Source organism: Leptonychotes weddellii, chromosome 9 (assembly GCF_054177405.1).
Source record: "Leptonychotes weddellii isolate Sample4059 chromosome 9, ASM5417740v2, whole genome shotgun sequence".
Lineage (NCBI taxonomy): Eukaryota > Metazoa > Chordata > Mammalia > Carnivora > Phocidae > Leptonychotes > Leptonychotes weddellii.
In genome coordinates this window covers 94,961,341-94,981,357 of record NC_138377.1, presented here as the reverse complement: position 1 = coordinate 94,981,357, position 20,017 = coordinate 94,961,341, and the positions used below count along the sequence as shown (strand labels likewise).

At 44.7% G+C, this 20,017-nt stretch overlaps 1 long non-coding RNA gene across 3 annotated transcripts in view; it reads right to left on the bottom strand.

Moving 5' to 3' along the window:
* Positions 1–20,017, bottom strand: part of LOC145723547 (uncharacterized) — a 127,877-nt gene that overhangs the window by 94,095 nt on the left and 13,765 nt on the right. For 2 of the 3 annotated variants that reach the window (XR_014148695.1, XR_014148694.1), the window contains exons 2-3: positions 13,820–13,985; positions 1,637–1,754 (exon numbers count right to left, since the gene is read on the bottom strand). This is a non-coding gene — a long non-coding RNA (uncharacterized LOC145723547). Of the gene's footprint in view, positions 1–1,468; positions 1,755–13,819; positions 13,986–20,017 lie in introns of all 3 variants that reach the window. The other variant, XR_014148693.1, reaches the window with a different exon arrangement.

The window sequence follows — 20,017 nt, the reverse complement described above, 5'->3', positions numbered from 1 at the left end:
AGCACGTGTGTGTGTGGGGAAGGGTGTGTACAGAACCCGCAGAGTTGGGCACTTAGTAACTACGGCTCCTCCAAGCTCACAGCATTCCAGCACAGCCAAGCATGCAGCTGCCATCTGCCACTGTCCTCTCGAAGCCTCTCTTTGCAGCCCAGCTGCAGCCAGTGAGGTAGCCTCTTCCCTCCCAGCTGGGACCAGGGGAGAGGCAAGGGCTGGGGATCCCATGATGGGGATGGGCAGTGCTGGCGTGCCCAGGGCCCCTGTGAAGACACGGATGGGGTGGGGAAGGTGGCCCCAGCAATCACCCTGTTCAATTGCTCTTTAAAGGAGCTCCTCCTCACACAAACCTAGGGCAGGGTCATCATCTGTCTTCACAGTGAGTTATTTGGTCACATTTCTGGGCACCATCGCTGTCCCCAGCCTGCTTTGGCTAGGCTTGAGGGTTCTACAAACTGCAAATCCATCTGCCTTCATAACTGCACCATTTATTTTCAAAACCGAGGTGCCCCTTGGAAATTGTTAGTAATTGCAAAACACAATAGCAGCAAGCTATCATTGACGTGCTGCCTCCGTCAGGGTGCTAAACCCTTCACACACATTATACACATCTTAACCCTTGCACAGACCCCACAAGGGAGGCATTTTACAGGTCAGGAATCCAAAGCTCACAAAGGTTAAGTGGCTTGCCCAAGATTCTGAAGCAAGTGAACATAGGAGCTAGGATCTGGGTGCAGGCCCTAAAGGTCACCCATAATGCCTTGTTTCTGGGAAGGGCATGCCTGGGGACCCATTCCTTTGCTTAGGCTTGGCTCTCCTGGAAGTTCTCCTCCAAAACTCCCTGTGCCCTGGGGAGGGGAGGAAAAGTTGCCCAGGTCTGGAGTTGTGCCTCCGTCACTTTAGCCCCAGAACTCTTGCTGACAGGCATCAGCCCCTTCAGGCCATGGGCCCAGGGCCTTGGAGAGGGAACCAGCCTGAGGGATTGGTCTCCAGCCATCTTTCAAGGATATGAACTAAATCTCAGGCTAGAGATTTTTACACCTAATTTCCCTTCCTCAAAAACAAAGAAATCAACATATAAAATATAATTGCCAAAGTGTCTAAAATACTACAGCCCAAACACTCCCACAAAAGTCTCACAATGAAGGTTATGTCAAAAAGACACAAGAGCCAACTCAAAGAGCTCCAAATGGGCAGAGCTGGGACAATTTAAGCAAGAAAATAAAAAAGTATCAGATTATAACCCAATGTATAAAATACATATCCATGAGTCCATAGTGCTATAAATCAATGATTGAATAAATAAATGAGGGAGACAAGACAAATCTCTGGTACAAAAGAATTCCAAATAATTTATGCAGATGCTCCACACTCAGGGAAGAAGAACACAAGACCCCGAGCCTTAAGTGCAGGTTGTGCATAGTGGCTTCCTCCCAAAGAGCATGGTTGAGAAACAGAGAGAAGAGTAGCTTACCGTGGAGACAGCTGACAACACCACCTCAGCCATGGGATCAAGGCCAACATCAAGAGTGTATGTTGATAAGTATGATGAGAAGGGCGCTTTACTTCTGTGGTCTTCTCCCCAAAACTCATAACCCCAGTCTAAGCATGAGAAAAACAGCAAAGTCCAATAGAGCCGTACCTGACCAGTGCTCCTCAAAACTGTCAAGGTCATCAAAAACAAGAAGTCTGAAAAACTGTCACCACCAAGAGGAGCCTAAGGAGACTTGTAAATGTAGTGTGACAGCCTGGATGAGATCCTGGAAAAGAAAAAAGTAGGTAAAAACGGAGGAAATGAGGGGCGCCTGGGTGGCTCAGTAGTTAAGCGTCTGCCTTCGGCTCAGGTCATGATCCCAGGGTCCTGGGATCGAGCCCCGCATCGGGCTCTCTGCTCTGCAAAGAGCCTGCTTCTCCTCCCTCTCCCACTCCCCCTGCTTGTGTTCCCTCTCTCGCTGTGTCTCTCTCTCTGTCAAATAAATAAATAATATCTTTAAAAAAAAAAAAACGGAGGAAATGTGAATGAGGTAGGGACTTTAGTTAATACAAATGCACCAATATTGGTTCATTAATGATAATAAATGTACCATACTAATGTACAATGTCAGTAAGAGGGGGAGCTGGGTGAGGAGGTACATGGAAGCTCTCTGTACTATCTTTGCAATTTTTCTGTCAATATAAAGCTATTCTAATATTAAAAATTTATTTTTAAATAACATTAAATTGTTATTTAATATATACATTAAATTGTTAGCAACTTACGGTATTTATTATCTGAGCATTAAAAGTAACAAAAAGAATAAGAATTTTGGTATATATTCATGTACTTTAATCAATTTCTTAGCCACATTTGTTTCTAATATCATGTCACTGGTACTTCTTTAAAGAATATGCGTTTTTTTAAAAACTATGGTCTCTTTCTCCCCTCCTCAAAGAATTGCTATAATCATCTTCAAAGTTATATTTTATGATTAATAAGATGGGAATTGTTGATACGCTTTGTAGACTCTTCTCTGTAGATTACAATTATTTTTAATTTAAATTTTAGTTAACATACAGTGCAATATTGGTTTCTAGAGTAGAATTCAGTGGTTCATCACTTACATACAACACCCAGTGCTCATCACAAGTGCCCTCCTTAATGCGCATCAGTCATCTAGGTCAGCCTCCACCCACCTCCCTCCATCACCCCTCAGCTTGTTCTCTTATCGTTAAGAGTCACTTATGGTTTGTTTCCCTCTCTCCTTTTTTAATTTTCCCCCTTTCCATATGTTCATCTGTTTTCTTTCTTAAATTCCACATATGAGTGAGATCATATGGTATTTGTCTTTCTCTGACTGACTTACTTCACTTAGCATAATACTCTCTAGCTCCAACCACACTGTTGCAAATGGCAAGATTTCATTCTTTTTGATGGCTGCATAATATTCCACTATATATTTTATATATATATATATATACCACATCTTCTTTATCCATTCATCAGTCGATGGACATTTGGGCTCTTTCCATAGTTTGGCTGTTGTTGAAATCACAATATTTTTAATAAGAATGTCATTTCTCTGCAGAGATGCCTAGGAAGCTCTGAGCAAATTCTGTCAAATGGAGGATATTCTCACTTCTAATTTCTTTAGATAGGAATAGTTACCTATTTCAGCCCAAATATTTTCACAGGTAGTGTCTTTTTAACCTCCATTTAGAATATCTTTCTTTAATACTATGAGAAGATAAAACTCACCACATAACTTCACTTTGTAGATCTTTTTAATATTTTGCCAATTGTAGATGCTGCAAAATGTCAGCCTTCCATCTTCCCTTCAATTCAAGCACAAAATATAAATTTGCCCAATTAAAAATAGGAGCTCCATCAAAACATTCTTCCCACAAGTCAAAGAAAAACTACTGAATTTCTAAATTAAATCTTGGCCACCCATTTGACCTCCCATCAGCTAATTTATTCAACAACTCCCTCGCTTTTGAGGGATAAATGTAAACGTTTTCCAGTGTGAAATCACTGAAATTTGCTCAAGGCTTTGTCTATAATACCTAAAATTTAATACAAGTTTTAAAAGTTACAGTTTTCTTTTGGCACACTTGTGGAACATTGTGATTAAAGACTTTTAGTTTCTTTTGAACAAAATTTAGAGGACTCATTTACAAAATTCCACTGTAAACACTTAAAATGATTTACAAAGTAATTCTCCAAAGCCTCAAACATTTAAAAATCTGACTGATGGCAGACAGCAAAAAACAAAACACATCTTGCTATGCAGTGACATGCCAAATCATATTGGATGACTGAAGCAAAAGGAAAAATCGATAATCCTGATCCTGTCTATTCAAAATGTTGATATTTTGGGCGCCTGGGTGGCTCAGTTGGTTGAGCGACTGCCTTCGGCTCAGGTCATGATCCTGGAGTCCCTGGATCGAGTCCCACATCGGGCTCCCTGCTCAGCGGGGAGCCTGCTTCTCCCTCTGACCCTCCCCCCTCTCATGTGCTCTCTGTCTCTCTCATTCTCTCTGTCTCAAATAAATAAATAAAATCTTTAAAAAAAAAACTCCAAAGAAATCCAGAATCCATAAAGGAAAAGTGAACATATCTGACCATGTAAAATATTTTAAATTTTGCAATGGCAAAAGATACCATAAGTGAAGTCAGAGGGTGAACGACAGAGTGGGGGAAACAACACATGTGACAGACAAAAGGTAAATGTCCTTCCTATACAAAGAGCACTCTACAAATTAATAAGAAAAAATTTGAGGGACGCCTGGGTGGCTCAGTCGGTTAAGTGTCTGCCTTCGGCTCAGGTCATGATCTCAGGGTCCTGGGATCCAGTCCTGCATCGGGCTCCTTGCTCAGAGGGAAGCCTGCTTCTCCCTCTGCCTCCCGCTCCCCCCTCTTGTGCTCTCTCTCTCTCTCTCATTCTCTCTCTCAAATAAAAAAAAAAGTTGATATTTTGTTCACATGGATTTTTGCTTTAATTTTGATTTTTAAAATATTGCATTAAAATACTATTTTCTTGACTACTATATTTTTTGGTACCCACCCCCCCTTACACTTTACACCAGAGGTGGATGCCTTCTTCCCCTAGCCCCTAGTCCTGGCCCTGCTGCCATATTGAAACATGTTTCATATTAAATATAATCTTTGCCACAAAAATATTGCAGTGTAATTACTCTTTATGTGTGTGTGTACAGACAAATAAGTACAATTTCTATTTCAATTGATATACCATTGCAGCTTATTTTATCCCTATTTTCAAATATGTGCACCAGCACCAATTCCAAGTTCATTTCTGCTCCATGAATTTCCTAATTGGATGTGAATATTGTTTTTACCATGCTGCTGTGTTCTACTAAAATTTGTGTGCAAGCACAAATAACTCTATCTTCAATGCTGAACTTTGTAAACAAATGCGCAAGACTGTTTACAACAATGTGAGATGTTTCGCCTTCACCAGAATGAACTCACAAAAACTTACTTTGATTCCACTATTGAAATAAGCTGAGTTTCTATATAAAGCACTCAATGACCTTGATTTAAAACTGCTGAAGGCCAGTATGTTTGGTTGCCAGGAGCAGAGGCCCCGCCGAACTAGCTCAAATTGGGGACTTTGTGATGGGAATGGTTCCACCAGTAAAGATTCTGGGCGCCTGGTGGCATCAAGGACCAGCTGTATCAGCATCGGGTGGCCTGCCTCCATAATTCTTTTATCCAAAGGAAGGAAATGAAACTAATTTGTTTAAATTGCTGTTTGCGGAATCTCCCAGAGCATTATTCCTAATGCAGCCAGCATCCAAATCTCTCCTTTCCCACTGAATCCAGTGCAGGGTAAATATGACAGAGCCACCAGGAAGCACATATACAGTTCAGAGTGATGACCCCTAATTCTCTCAGCCAATCGCAAGAAAAAGCAGCCCTTAGATACAAAACACAGTTGTAGGGATCATAAGGCAGGAGGGTTCACATCCCAATCCGGCAGGAACTCCTGCTCTGATGAGGCAAAGAGGGAAGGGACATTTATTAAGCATCTATTATGGGTGAGAGGCGTTAGCTGTTATGACTTATTTAATACCTGTGAAGAAGGTGCTTATTCCTTTTTATCCATTAGGAAACAGGTTTCCTAATTCATTTAGAAACTAAGAGACTAGATCTCCTTTCTGTGAAATTTAAGAACTGGCAAAACTAACCAATGGTGACAAAAGTCGAAGAATCATGACCTCTGGGGGCAGGGGTGGTACTGACCAGGAAGAGGACACAGGAGACCTCCTAGGGTGCTGGGCATGTTCTAGATCTTGGATACAGTGGTAGTTAAATTTATAAAATGTCACTGAGCTGTACATGTAAGATTGGAATGCATGGTGCACTTCATCATATGTATATTAAACTTCACATAAAAATAAAAGAGATCAGTATATAAAATTCTGAGGCCAGTCTTCACAGGCCATACGCATGCAATGAATGGTTGTTCACCCGTCATTCTCCCACGGTGTGAGCAGATGGGGGAGCTTTGTCAAAGCTGGGTTCTCACTGTCTTGGGGCTCAATGGGTTGGAGATTCAAACTAGTTTACATTTCTGAAGCAAATAGAAAGTAGTATAAAAAAGAGAGAGAGAGAGAACAGCAAGAGAAAGAATCTCTCTCATAGCTTTGGTGCTTCCTTTGGAAATGATAGTCCTACAAGGAAGGATTTTATTCTTGTTCTAGGAGGTCTGAACAGCGCTGAGCTGCAGCCTCAAAAACACTGACAAGGCAATGAGAGGGTGGGGATCAGATCCCGGGGACCCTGCTCCTCTCTGGTTCATGGGTCCTCGTGCTCCCCATATGTGTTTCTGAGCCAGGGCGTGATTTTACCTACTCAAACTGAAGTTACATTCAATTTTTGTCACAGACATTCCTAAACTGGGGTGGGGAGCAGAAGGCCCAGACAGGAGCCCAGAGGAGAGGAAAAGACAACACCATAGACCATTTTTAGAGACTGCACATTTGTCTGAGGTAAATTAAACAGTAACACAGAGCAGAGCTGTTGAACCCTCTCTTCTGTGCCAGGCATTCAGCGCCCTTGATTTCATCTTATCCTCACGGCAGTCCTGCAGGTTAGCATTATTATTCCACTTTTACAAGAGAGGAGATTAAGGCTCAGAGAAGTTCAGTGACGTACCCAGAGCCACACAGCAAAGATCTATTTTCCTGCTCGCCTGCTCCCCCCATCACTGAGTCATTCTCCCCAGTGCGGTCAGAATAATCTTTATCATCCTGCCTCCCCGTTTCAAATGTTTCAATGCGCTCCCGATGCTACTGTAGACAGACCACATCCTCACCCTGGGATCCGGCCCCTATCTCTGTCCCATTACTTGGCCACTTGCTTCTGCCACCTGGCCCCCCAAAAATGTGTGCTTCCTCTTACCACAGTACTCTCAGCCTGTGCTGTCCCCTCTGCCCAGAATGTCCTAGCCTGCCCCCTTCCCCTAGGAGACCCCTCATTGTTCCCAGCTCAGCCCAAGTGTCATCTTCTCAGGGAAGCCTTCCCTCGGCTCTCTCAGTCCCATGCTGTATCCACGCTCAGAGAATCCTGCGTACTTTTCTCACATTGCTTACCACAATTTGTGAGTATACATTTGTGTGACTATTAGTTAAAGGTCTCCTTCCCCCACTAGAACGTAAGCTCCCTGGATCTGCTTGGCTCACCTGTATCCACAGAGCCTACCGGTGTGCCTCGCACTTTGAGGGTTCTCCAGAATTTGATGAGTGGCTGGCTGGAGGATGGACAGATGATGGCTGGGGCAGAGAAAGTATTCCAACCCAAATCCATTTGACCATAGCACCCTGCTCTCTCTACTCCATTTCACCAAGTCTGCAGTCCTAGGATCTTCATTAAGACTAAGTAAAACCAACATGGCTAACGCTACAAGAGATCTCAAAGACTTCCAGCCACCAGTCCAGGGAAAGGAAATAACTTGCCAAGGTCACACAACAGAGTGGCCCTGGAAAGACTCGAACCCAGGCATCCTTATTACTAAAAAGAATAATAGGGGTATTCAGATTCCTCAGGAATGATTTGTGAATGTGGTATTTTGAGACCTTGCATGTTTAGAACTATTCTTTTGCCTATTTATGTTCATCTGGACCTAAAAATCCATGGTTTGTACTTTTTTCCCTTGAGCTTCTTGAAAATGCTCCATTGTTGTACTTCTTCATATGTTTCTATGAAGAAGTCTGATGCCAAACTGATTTCCTTTCCATGGGAAGGAATTGGTCTTTTCAAATTCAGGGCCCAGAGGATTTGTTTCTTTATCCCCAAAGTCTAATGTCTTGGAGCTGACCGTTCCAGGTCTATTTCCCCAGGTACAGAGTTAGCCCTTTGAACAGAGGAATTCAGATCTTATTTCATTTCCAGAGAGTATTATTGTATTATGGTTTTAATTTTTTGTTCTGTTTACTTGTCTTTTTTTCTTTCCTTCTTTCTTCAGGGGCTCTAATTATATACAAGTTGACACTTCTCTGCCTGCCTTCTCCAGATAGCAGTTTCTCTTTGGTGTTATTAAATCTCTTTATTTCATCTTGGCATTCTTAGCTGTTTTCATCCCTCTCCTATTACATTGTTCGGTCAAATCTGTTCTCCCCTGGGCACCTTGCAATGCGTTTCATTTCTGAGATTATGTTCTTTCCTATTTCTTCCCTGAATTTAGTAAGCACTCATTTTGCATCTACTGTTTCTGTTTTGCCCACTTCCTGTCTGAGCTTTCAAATTTATGATTTGAGGTAGGGTTGTTGTTTTTTTTTTCCTCCTATCTGCAAATATTTGTTTAAGGAATGTAGAAATATTACCACCATATAAGTCCCTTTACCCTCCTTTCTTTATATTATAGCTGTCTTACATATTAGATCTACATTGAAAATGTTACCAGAAAAGTCATAATTTTTGCTTTCAACTGTCAACCATATTTTAGAGAACTCAAGAGAAGGTGAACAGTCATTTACCCAGATATTTGCCATTTCTGTTGTTTGTCCTTCATCCCTGATGTTCCAAGTTTCCTATGGTATCATCTCCCTTCCATCTGAAGAACTTCGTTTAGTATTTATTTTAGAACAGGTATGCTGACGACAAGTCAGGGTGTTCTTTAATCGTTTTTGCTCTCCTTCGCCATTGGTTTTGGAGAGAATTTTATCAGCTGAAAATATCTTGACTTTCATTTTCTGTTTTATCGTAGGTTTATGTAGATGTTGGCTTCCATTTTCTACTTTAAATATCTGATCTTTTTCTTGAGCAGGACTTACAGGTGGTTCTATGTAGACAAGGGTAAAGCACCTGAGAGGCTCTCTCAGTTTTAGTTCAAGAGTGTCCTCTTCTGTTTGTAAAGTGAAGTGGTTTTAATAGGTTTCCTTTGTTTCTATAGAGCCTTTAATTTCTGCCCGTCGCTTCCTTATTTTCCTTCACCGTCAACCATCCAGAAGATTCCTCTCTCTCCAAGTCATCTCTCTCCCACAAAAATGACTCCTTGTAAGATTGCCACCTTTGGTCTCATACTCTCAAGCCCCTTTATTCAGTTCCCCAATAGACAGCACTCTGATCCTTCAGTATTTCTCCACTCAGGCGAGACTCTCATTTTCCAGGGGTGGTTTTGTCTAAGCTCTACTACCATTAGACCTTGCTGCAGTCTCCTCTTTTCCTTGTGGTATCCACCTGACTCTGCCCTAGCAAAGCCTCTGGAGCTGGCTCTGTTGGCTTTAAATGCTTTTTCTGCATTGATGGATATATGCTCCTGTGGTCTTTCTTCTTTGGATTGTTAATAGAGTGGATTACATTGACTCATCTTCAGCGCCCTGCATTCCTAAGACCATTCATTATTTTATGTATTGCAGGATTCAATCTGTTAATATTTTGTCAAGAATTTTTGCATTTATGTTCATGAGGGATATTGATCTGTAGTTTTCTTTTCCTGTACTATCTGTCTGGTTTGGGCATCAGGATTAAATTAGACTCATAAAATGAATTGGGAAGTGTTCCCTTCTATTTTCTGGAAGAGGTTATATGTCAAAAGATGGGTTTGAGTTCTTCTTTAAACACTTGGTTGAATTTGCCAGTGAAATCTTTTGGGTCTGGAATTCTCTTTTTCAGATGGTTTTTAACTATAAATTCAATTTCTTTAATAAATATAGTTATTTATTTCTTCTTGGATGAGTTTTTAGTGGTTTGTGGCTTTTGAGGATTTAGTTCATTTTATCTAAGTTGTCCATTTATTTTATAAAGTTGTTCATATTATTATTCCCTTATTAGTCTTTTGATGTGTGTGAGGTCTGTTGCGATAATTCATTTCTCATTCCTGATACTGGTAATATGTATATTCTCTCTTTTTTTTTCTTAGTCAGTCTACCTAGAACTTTGTCAATTTTATTCATTTTTTTCAAAGAATCAGCTTTTTATTTCATTGTTTTTCTCTATTGTTTTCTTATTTTCAATTCCATTTAATTTTGCTTTTGTCTTTATTATTTTCTTCCTTCTGCTTGCTTTGGGTTTATATTTCTCTTCTTGTTCTAGTTTCTGAAGGTGAAAGCTGAGATTGTTGATTTGGGATCTTTCCTCTTTTCTAATATAACCATTTAATGCTATCAATTTCCCTGTAAGCATTTTTGAAGCTGCATCTCACAATTTTGGTATGTTTTCTTTTTATTCAGTTCAGGATATTTTCTAATTACCATAACACTTTCCTTTTGACCCATGAGTTATTTAAAAGTGTGTTTTTTAAGTTCAAAGTCTTTAGAGATTTTCCAGTTATTGCTCTGCTATAAAATTCTAGTTTGATTTTGTTGTGATCAAATAACATACTTTGTATGATTTCAATTATTTTTAAATTGTTAAGACTTGTTTTATGACAAAATGTGGTCTTCTTTGATGTAGGTTCTTTGCACACTTGGAAAGAATTTGTTTTCAACTGGTTTTTGATTGAATGTCCTATCACCATCAATTAGTTCCAGTTGGTTTATGGCTCAGCTCTTGTATATGCTTGCTATTTTCTATTTACCTGTTCTGTTAATTACTGAGCAAGGAATAGTGAAGTCTCCAACTATAACTGTGGAGTTTTCCACTTTTCCTTTCAGTTTAATCAGGTTCTGCCCCTTCTATTCTGAAGTCCTGTTATTAGGTGCATACACACTTAGGATTGTTATGCCTTCTTGATGAACTGGCCCTTTTATTGTTATGTCATGCATCCCTTTATCCCTAGTAATTTTCTTTGCTCTGAAGACTACTTTGTCCGATATTAATATAGTCACTCCAGCTTTCTTTTGATTGGTGTTGCATGATGTATCTTAATCTTTTTTAACTGCTTTATTGAGATATAATTTATGTATCATAAATTCACCTATTTAAAGAGTAGTGCTCTGGGGTGCCTGGGTGGCTCAGATGGTTAAGCATCTGCCTTCAGCTCAGGTCATGATCCCAGGGACCTGGGATCGAGCTCCACATCAGGCTCCCTGCTCAGTGCAGAGCCTGCTTCTCCCTCTCCCGCTGCCATTCCCTCCGCTTGTGCTCTCTAGCTCTATCTCTCTGTCAAATAAATAAAACCTTTTTAAAAAAATAAAAAATAAAGAGTACTGCTCAATGTTTTTAGTATCTATGTCTTAGTCTTTTAACCTATCTATATCATTATATCAATATAATTATAGGCAGCATATAGTTGTATCTGATCATTTGATCAGTTTTGATACTCTCATTCTTTTGTCATACATTCAATCACTTTTTTAATTATTTTAAACAAACCACACATAATTATTTTATATTCTATAACAGATAATTTCAGTATCTTCAGTCAGTGTTGCTGTTGGTCTGATTCAGCAATGTTGTTTTCTGCTGACTCTTATTTCATGTAGCTTATTTTCTCTTTTGTTTAATGATTTTTTTAATTTTTATTTTGTATGACCTCCTGTTCCTTGCAAGTTTATGTGTGAGAATTCTTTGAAGCCTGGATTTAAACTGTTTCTCCAGGGAGCACTTGCAATTGCTTCATCAGGCATCTGGGGAATACTTTAAACTGCATTTTTACTTAGATTTTTTTTTTGAGCAGGGGAATGCAGGGGCAATAGGCAGGGTGAATTCTGGCACCACACCCACTTGAAACTGGGCTTGTCCTAGAGATTCTCAGGAAAGACCCTTCTTTCTTCTGCTCCAACTCCAGTGAAGACAGACGCAGACAAATCTCTGTGGACACTCTTCCCCCCTAGTTAACTAGCCCTCTGGGATCCTAGCTTTAGGCAGAGGTCTTCTTAACTATTTCCTACCTTGCTTGGGTCCCAGGAATTATCTTCTATGCCATGAGCTGTATAGCCTGTTAAACCCAGACTTTGGGTTACCAGGAATAGGCAGATATCCTTTGGGCAAATGCTAACTCCAAAACGTATTTACCTCTACAGACTCAAGATTTCTTGATGCTTCTGAACACTGACATTTCCCTTATTTTTTGTCATCTAAGCAATGTTGTTAAAACTATATTTTAAAAAAATTTATCCAGCATTTTAGATGTTTTGTCCTAGGGGATATTTCTCTACATATCTACCGGAAATGGCATCTTTGATTTCTGATAGGGGGATTCATCCAGATCATAATGATTGTGATAGCTAATGAACTTAGTTTTACTTTTCCCACCTAATTTCATATTTACTACTGATTATATTTTTCCTCCCTCTCTCTCCTTTCCCTTTTCTGGCTCGGTCAAATTTCTCTTTATTCCTTATACCAAGGTCCACAACCACCATCATGGTCACTTGTTTATTTAGAAATTCTACCCTCTTTTCTATTTTGCTGCTGGTTTTGCCTGTTCACATCCCCCTATCCTTTTAGAAGATCTTTAGAATACTTTTATCCTCTAAGCTACAAAACATCCTTTCCCCTCCATGGATTTGCTGACAGTTTAGATCACCACTGTCCAAAAGAACTTTCTGCAATGGTGGAAATGTTCTATATCTGCCCTGTCCAGTACAGTAGCCACTAGCCATGCATGGTCATTGAATGCTTGAAAAATGGTGGGTACAACTGAAGAACTGAATATTTGATTTTATTTAATTTTAATTAATTTAAATGTAAGGAGCCACATGTGACTAGTGGCTACCATAGTGGACAGTGCAAACTTCCATACTTCATTTCTGACTCTTAATAGGTCTTCCCTTATAGCATGGCCTTTCAAGAATCCGTACTTAAAACAAATTAATCATGTCATCATTCATTCAGACTTAGCTAACATATCTGTTCCTTCCTACTGTTTCCTGTATACTTTTTCATCCCCTATCTTTTTTTCATCCCCTATTTTAAGATCTTTCTTCTAACCCAGATTCCATTTGGTTTGAGAATTTCCCTGCATATTTTGTTCGGTCCCTATGTGCCCCAAAAATGCCCTGACAGGATTAATAGTATCTTGACTAGAATGAAGACTCTTGGATCACAAATCTTTTCCCTAATAGCGTGTGGATATTTTGCTGTCCAGTATTGCAGATCCAAAGGTTAACATTAGCTTAATTCTCTTTGGAAGCTACCTCATCTCACCTGTATGAACCTGTACATATTTCTTTTTTGAGCCCTCATTTTACTTGGATGGAGGATACCTAATCTTAGTGAAGGCTATACCTCAGTTCTTGGGTAGGGGTGGGAATTATGTAGTACTGAGGTGGGGGAGGAAGAACACGAGGGAGATCCAGTTCTTGGTCATCTGTCTTGCTGTTCTTCCCTAAGACATCTAGACATCAGACACTGGTGCCCACTGATGATGTGCAGTCTCCTTCTAGGCTCCACCTCAGCCTCTCTGGGTCCCCCTGCCCTCTGTGCCTTGTCTGTGCCACACTCTTGGGCACATCAGAAACACATGCCTGAGTCCACCCCACTGCAGGTTATGGGAATCCCTCCTGGGCACCCAGAAACCTTTTGCTGCTCCTGGCAATTCTGTGAGCCCGCATCAGGCCCATCTGCCTGGGTGTACCCATTGGACAACTTCCATTTCCACTCCATTACCTGTTGTGGTGCAAGGAGGTCCAGGCTCCTCCCACATCTTTGGCTGCACCAGGGGCCCAAGGCCTCTCCCTGCTTGGATCCTGAGACCTAACTGGGGGATCCCTCCTCTTTTCTCACTTCCCCCATGATTCCTCTCCCTCCCCAGCTCATGGAATCTTTCTTTATTTGGGCGGAGGGGCAAATAGGGAGTGAGTAGTAAAGAGTGGACTGAAATCCAAATGTTCAGACATCTAAGACAGGCTCCTTCCAAGCCTGCAGTGAGTGTTCACACAGTAGAATGCATCCTGCCTGTGCAGAAATGCCTGGGAACGCTTCAAAACAGAGACTCACCTGTTAGGTGAGGAATACTCGATAAAAGCTGATGGGATGAGGTTGAGGCCACCCAGGGAGGAGGTCTACAGTGCATTCCCACTCTTCATGCATGGTTGAGTCCCCGCTGTAGGCCAGACACCGATCACTGGTTGGCCCATTAGCCAGGGTGCTGTGAGAGGTGGGGCTGGGGAAGAGGTGAAGGATAAGGGATAAATGAGCATGCCCCCAGCATACTGCCTAGCAAGGCCACCTCACAATGATGTGATGCCAGATTCCATGTTCAGAGCTTTCCATGCATTCTCTTATTGAATCCTCACATCACCTTTTAGAGAACAAATGAGAAATTCTTATTCCCTCCCATTTTATAGATGGGGAGATTGAGGCTTCAAGCGATTGGGTAACTTGCCCAAGGTCACACAGCAAGTAACTGGAGAAGCTGGATTCAAATCAGCTCAAAAGTTGAGCCCCCAACCTCCATACTACATAGCCTCTTCCGCACCAGTTCAGTGGGATGATACCCACTTGACAGATGAGGGAAACGCCTTAAGGAGGAAAGGAACTTGCTCGAGTTAGTGAAAGAGCCACATCTGAGCCCAACAGTAAAGCCTGGGCTATTTAACTGCAGTGTCCCCACCTACCAGGGGCTTCTAGGCTAATGGGAAGACAGATCCCCGTGTTCCTGCCCTGGGGTTGCGGCCACCGGGTAGGTGTAGTGCCTGTCCTGGCCAGCAGAGGTCAGTCTTTCAGGGTGGGCAATAGCAGGGCACGGCCGCCGGGACACTCCTAGGGGCCACGCAGTGTGCACAACCCAGCACTGGGAAAAACAAAGTCCAGCTCCTGGCCTTGTGGAGGTACCAGGTGTGTCACGCTGGGAGGACACGGCCAGCCAGAGTGCCACCTACACCTCACACTTCCTCACCTGCACCGCGAGCGCCTCTACTCCACAGTGCGCGCCTTCACTTGGGAACGCAAGTGCCAAAGCCCCGCTGAGTGGGCAGCGGCAACTGGCTCCACCCTCTGGCCATCGTTGATTGGACTGTAGCTGGACACGTGACACAGGCTGGGCCAATCAGTCTCTCTGCTGGGTTTCCGGAGGCGCACACGCTCCCTCTTGGCGGCGGTGGGCGCTCATGGCTGTCTCCCCGAGCCCCGCCGGTGAGGTGGGGCTGGCCTGTGGGGGCCCGTGAGGACGCCCCTCTCAGCTCTCTGACAGGGCAGCATAGTTAACCAGTGGCTTCAGCAGCTGCCCTTCAGGCCTTAAAGACCAGAAAGTCCAACTGCCTCATATTACATGTGGGGAAACTGAGGCTCAGAGGGAGGTGACAAGGTCAAGGTGAAGGACGGGGGAGGAAATGGCCACCTCCACAGTTGGATGTGAACAGGAGTCAACAGAATTACCACTGAGAAAGAGGCGCGCCGCGCGCACACACACACACTCACACCAACTCTACGACAGAGAGGGTTTTCCTCACCCTCGCGCACAACGCCCGCCTCTCCACCCCAGGCACACAGCCGGGTCACGTGCCTGCAGGGGCGGTGCTCCCCACCCGGCGATGACTGAGCACGCAGGGCTAGGGAGAAGACCCTTTCCACGCAGGGCAGGACCCCGCCCGCAGGCCCCCTGGCCAGAGGACTCCCCCGCCCCCCGCCTTGGTCTTGCCCAACTTTCTTTCTTTTCTTTTCTTTTTTTTTTAAGATTTATTTATTTATTTGACAGAGAGAGACAGCGAGAGAGGGAGCACAAGCAGGGGGCGTGAGAGAGGGAGAAGCAGGCTTCCTGCGGAGCATGGAGCCCAATGCGGGGCTCGATCCCAGGACCCTGAGATCATGACCTGAGCCGAAGGCAGTTGCTTAACCAACTGAGCCACCAGGCGTCCCTTGCCCAACTTTCTTAGAAGTGCTCTACACTCAAAAATACTGCCCCTTCCATCTGCCTGCCTCCTTCCCTGCCTCCTCCCTCCCCCCGCCCCCCACCCCGGGTCAGATCGGCATGCTCTACTGCTCTCTCAGCCTTCCCAGCACCCTGCCCTTCCTCTCACAGATATGTCCTCTAATAAACCTCTTGCACATCTAATCCTGCCCTGGCATCTGCTTCTCAGAGAACCTGGATTAATTTCAGTCCTTACCCTGCAGCCACACTGTGGCGCCTGAAGTGATGGGACATTGGTGAGCCACACACCAACTGGGACAGTGGCCCAGCAGGTGCCTGCCTGTCCTCACCATGCCCAGGACCCATTACCGCCTAACACCCTGATTCAAGGAATTCACCCCTCCTGGGACACACGCACCACCTCCCCCTTCAGCTTCTAAAGCCCCTCCTCTCTCAGACAATCCCAGTTCTGAGACTCTTTCCTCACACAGAGGTGAATGTGTGGGACTGAGGCAAACTAGAAGGCTAGCAGAAAGAGATAGTTGCATATTTGTTGATGGCTGTGTTTTATTATCCAGAAGTTTATCAAGCACTTACTATGTGCAAAGCACAGTGACAGCAGAGTATTCCAGAAACTGCACAGGATTTGGAGACACTTGGAAAGCAGGGACTGAGTTTGAGCGTTCCCACTCAAAGTTGTGTGACCTTGAGTGAGTTACTTAGCGTCTCTGACTCCCTGTTTCCTCATCTATTAATGGGTTGTGTGAGAATGTCATGTTACAGTGCAGAACACATTGATAATCGCAGACTTCTACAAATAGCCAGAAGTATTTTTTTTTAAAAGATTTTATTTATTTATTTGAGAGAGAGAATGAGATAGAGAGAGCATGAGAGGGGGGAGGGTCAGAGGGAGAAGCAGACTCCCTGCCGAGCAGGGAGCCCGACGCGGGACTCTATCCAAGGACTCCAGGATCATGACCTGAGCCGAAGGCAGTCGCTTAACCAACTGAGCCACCCAGGCGCCCATAATAGCCAGAAGTATTAACTATTAGGGCTACAGTTACTACTTCTGTCTTTGAAGGAAAGAGCCAGGCCAGTGGGGTCTAACTCTTAATTTGGGGCATGCAGAAACCAGTCTCCCATACACAGCTCAGCAGCTGGAGCCTATGTACTGGGTAGCCATTTGCCTTCTGAAGGTTAGGACCCAACAAGAGTCTGACCTAAGTCTCATGTCTTTCTCCTCTACCACCAGACCTCCTTCCACAAGAGCAGCCCTATTGGCTAAAACCTAGGGTACAAGGGAGGGGGACTCCTCGTGGGAGTCAGGGCACTGCAGAGGACAGCCTGGATGCCAGTGGGGAGGGTTCAGTATTTGAAATGACTCAGTTACGAAGCAGACATGGAGCCATTCCCAGGGAGGGGCTAGAGAACTGGACATCTTTGACCTGAGTTACCTAGGGAAACTCTCTACATCCAGGGAGACAGGTGTAGACAAAGTTACCAGGATATTCAGGGGAAGGAGAGCTCAGACCTAATTGGAAAAATCCAGGAAGTCTTCCTGGGGGAGATAGCATTTGGCAACTTTTTTTTTTTTTTAAGATTTTATTTATTTATTTGACAGAGAGAGACACAGTGAGAGAGGGAACACAAGCAGGGGGAGTGGGAGAGGGAGAAGCAGGCTCCCCGCAGAGCAGGGAGCCCGATGCGGGACTCGATCCAAGGACCCTGGGATCATGACCTGAGCTGAAGGCAGTCGCTTAACCAACTGAGCCACCCAGGTGCCCCGCATTTGGCAACTTTTGAAAGATGCTGTGGGGACCAAAGGAGAGGGTAGGACACTCTTGGGAAAAGGACCAGTGTAAGGAGAGACTAGGAGATGGGAAAGGATCGAATAGTTCACCTGAAGTGGGACAGGAAAGAAAGAAAAGTAAAAATGAGGCCATAGGGGAGACCAAGAAGGGACCTTTAGGAGGACCCTAAATGCCCTGGCCAGGAGTTTGATATTTACCCTGGTTAGCAGAGGGGTAACAAGATGAGATTTTGAGCAGAGGAGTAATGCTCTCCATGTGTATTAGCAAAATGGGCAACCCAGGCCCGCCCCAGGAAGGTTTTGGCAGTATTTGCCTTTGTTTTAAAGGTTTATTTATTCATTTGAGAAAGAGAGAGAGAGGATGGGGGGAGGGGCAGAGGGAGAGAGAGAGGGGAGAGAAGCAGACCCCCACTGAGTGAGGAGCCCGTTTTCCTTTGTTTTAAATGGCCCTACCCCTCTGTCCGTGATTTTATCAGGGACTGAGAGTCAGGGAAGCTCTGCATTTTGTGTATCCCAAGCCTGACACATCCTCTGTGTACCATTCAATACACAGCCACACTCACGCACACAGCCGCACACTCAGAGGGCCAGGCAAGGAGCCAAGCCTGGTCCCAGTTTGCATGGACCATGATGGCCACCAGAGGGCGCCTCTGCCATCCCAGCAAAGAGCCTGGACTGGGCTTAAGACCTGCCTCATTTTACATGTGGGGAAACCGAGGCTCAGAGAGCCAGGGGTGGGGGAGGGGGACATGATTAAGGTGAAAGGAGAGAGTAGCCACCTCAACAGTTGAACGTGAACAGATGGCTCTTAAACTGCAATTTGAAAGTCAAGAGAATGAAGACTGAGAAAACAGCACCCCCTGCCTCCCCCCACCAGCACACACAGATCCACACTGCCACTGCTCCGGAAAGGGTTTTCCTCACCACCTGGCACAACGCCTGCCTTGCAACCATTAGACACTTACTCTTTTGAATAAAATACCCATGTCCTACCGATCTCTGTATAAACATATACGCCCCTCTAAGGGTGATAGATGGCATCCTGGGGCCCTGAAGTGGGAGGTCTGCACTAGATACTGGGGTCCTGGCTACAGCCCCAGGGACTCACTGCAACTAGGAGTGGGAAGGTCCACCTCCTTTTCTCAGGATGTTGCCTTGCTCCTCCCCACGGCTGGACAGCCCCTTCTCTACCCCTCCTGGTAATGAGATCCCCTTCACCCTTCAACCTTTTATGTAACTCCCACTTGAAACTTTCCCTTGTCTCTCCACCCTGTTCTCCACAGCTTTCGGGACCCGCCCCCGCCAGCCCTCTACCCACCCTGATTCAGATGTCTCAGCCTCTAGCCGCCCCTCAAGGGGGGTTGGGCGACTGTAAGCCCCTCATTGGCACACCAGGCACTTGGCTCAGAGCCTCCCTCGACCCCCCACACCCAGCTGCTGCTAAATGTCTCCCCACTTCTCTCTGATGGAGGGGGACACCATGGTCCCAGAGATTTGGGACTGCAATCAGGAGACCTATGTTTTCATCCCCGCTCTACCACCAACTGGTGTGGTTAAGTCCCTCCCCATCTCTGAGGTCTTCCTAACACTCCTCTGCCCACGAGAGGAAAGGCCAAACACCTCTGGGATCCCTTCCCACTCATATGTTCTGAATCTGAGGTTTAACTTCCAATGGCCCTTCAGAGAAATGTCAGGTCCTCTTAGCAGAAAATGTCCAAGGCCTAGAGTGTGGACCTCCCACCATCGTGGGACTGCCGTCTCCTAGTCCTTGGCCTATCTTCTCGAAAGAACAGGGGACAGGAGCTCCTCAGTATGTGGAAAAGAATTACACACATGTGTGGGGACCATGCAGCCATGAGGCTGCTATTACAGACAATGCTCTCAAATTCAGCCCACAAAAGGGGAGAAGTGTTCCTTTCCAAGAATTACTAATTTTTTTGATGCTTAGAAAGCCTTGGAGATGCTATAGAATCAGTTTTAATGGTGGACCTTGAATGGTAACAGGCAAGAGTCTTCAAATTTCACTTGTCAGCATCTGTATCTTGGGCTGACTTGGCCTGGAAGGCCCTGAACCTTCACCCTGCTCAAGCCCCCAACTCTTTCTGGACCTGCTCAGGCTCCTCCCTCTTGGCAGAAGCCCTGGGTGTCATGGCCACGGTCTTTCAAAAAATAAACACAGGGCAGGCTGCGGCTGAATTATGTGTTCTGGCTGGTAACTTGCAGGGGCCCCAGGACTTTCCAGCCTTTGTCTACAAGGGGCTGGGTTGAGGGGTGGGAGGTGAGGGTGGGGTCTCTGGAGGCCTGCCAGTCACCAGCCTGAGGGTCTGCATTTGGGAGGCCTCCAGAAGACGTGGAGGCAAAGGGAGCTGAGCCTAGCCTTGCAGGACAGCAGAGCCTTGATAAAGCTGGAGCTCATAGGCACACCAGCTGCCCGGGCCCCAAACTGTTCCTCCCCCAACTCTTCTTCTCCTCTCCTCTTCCCTTCAAGCCACAGACGTTTTTAGGGAGGGTGGGTTGGCCCACGGCCTGTGTGGAG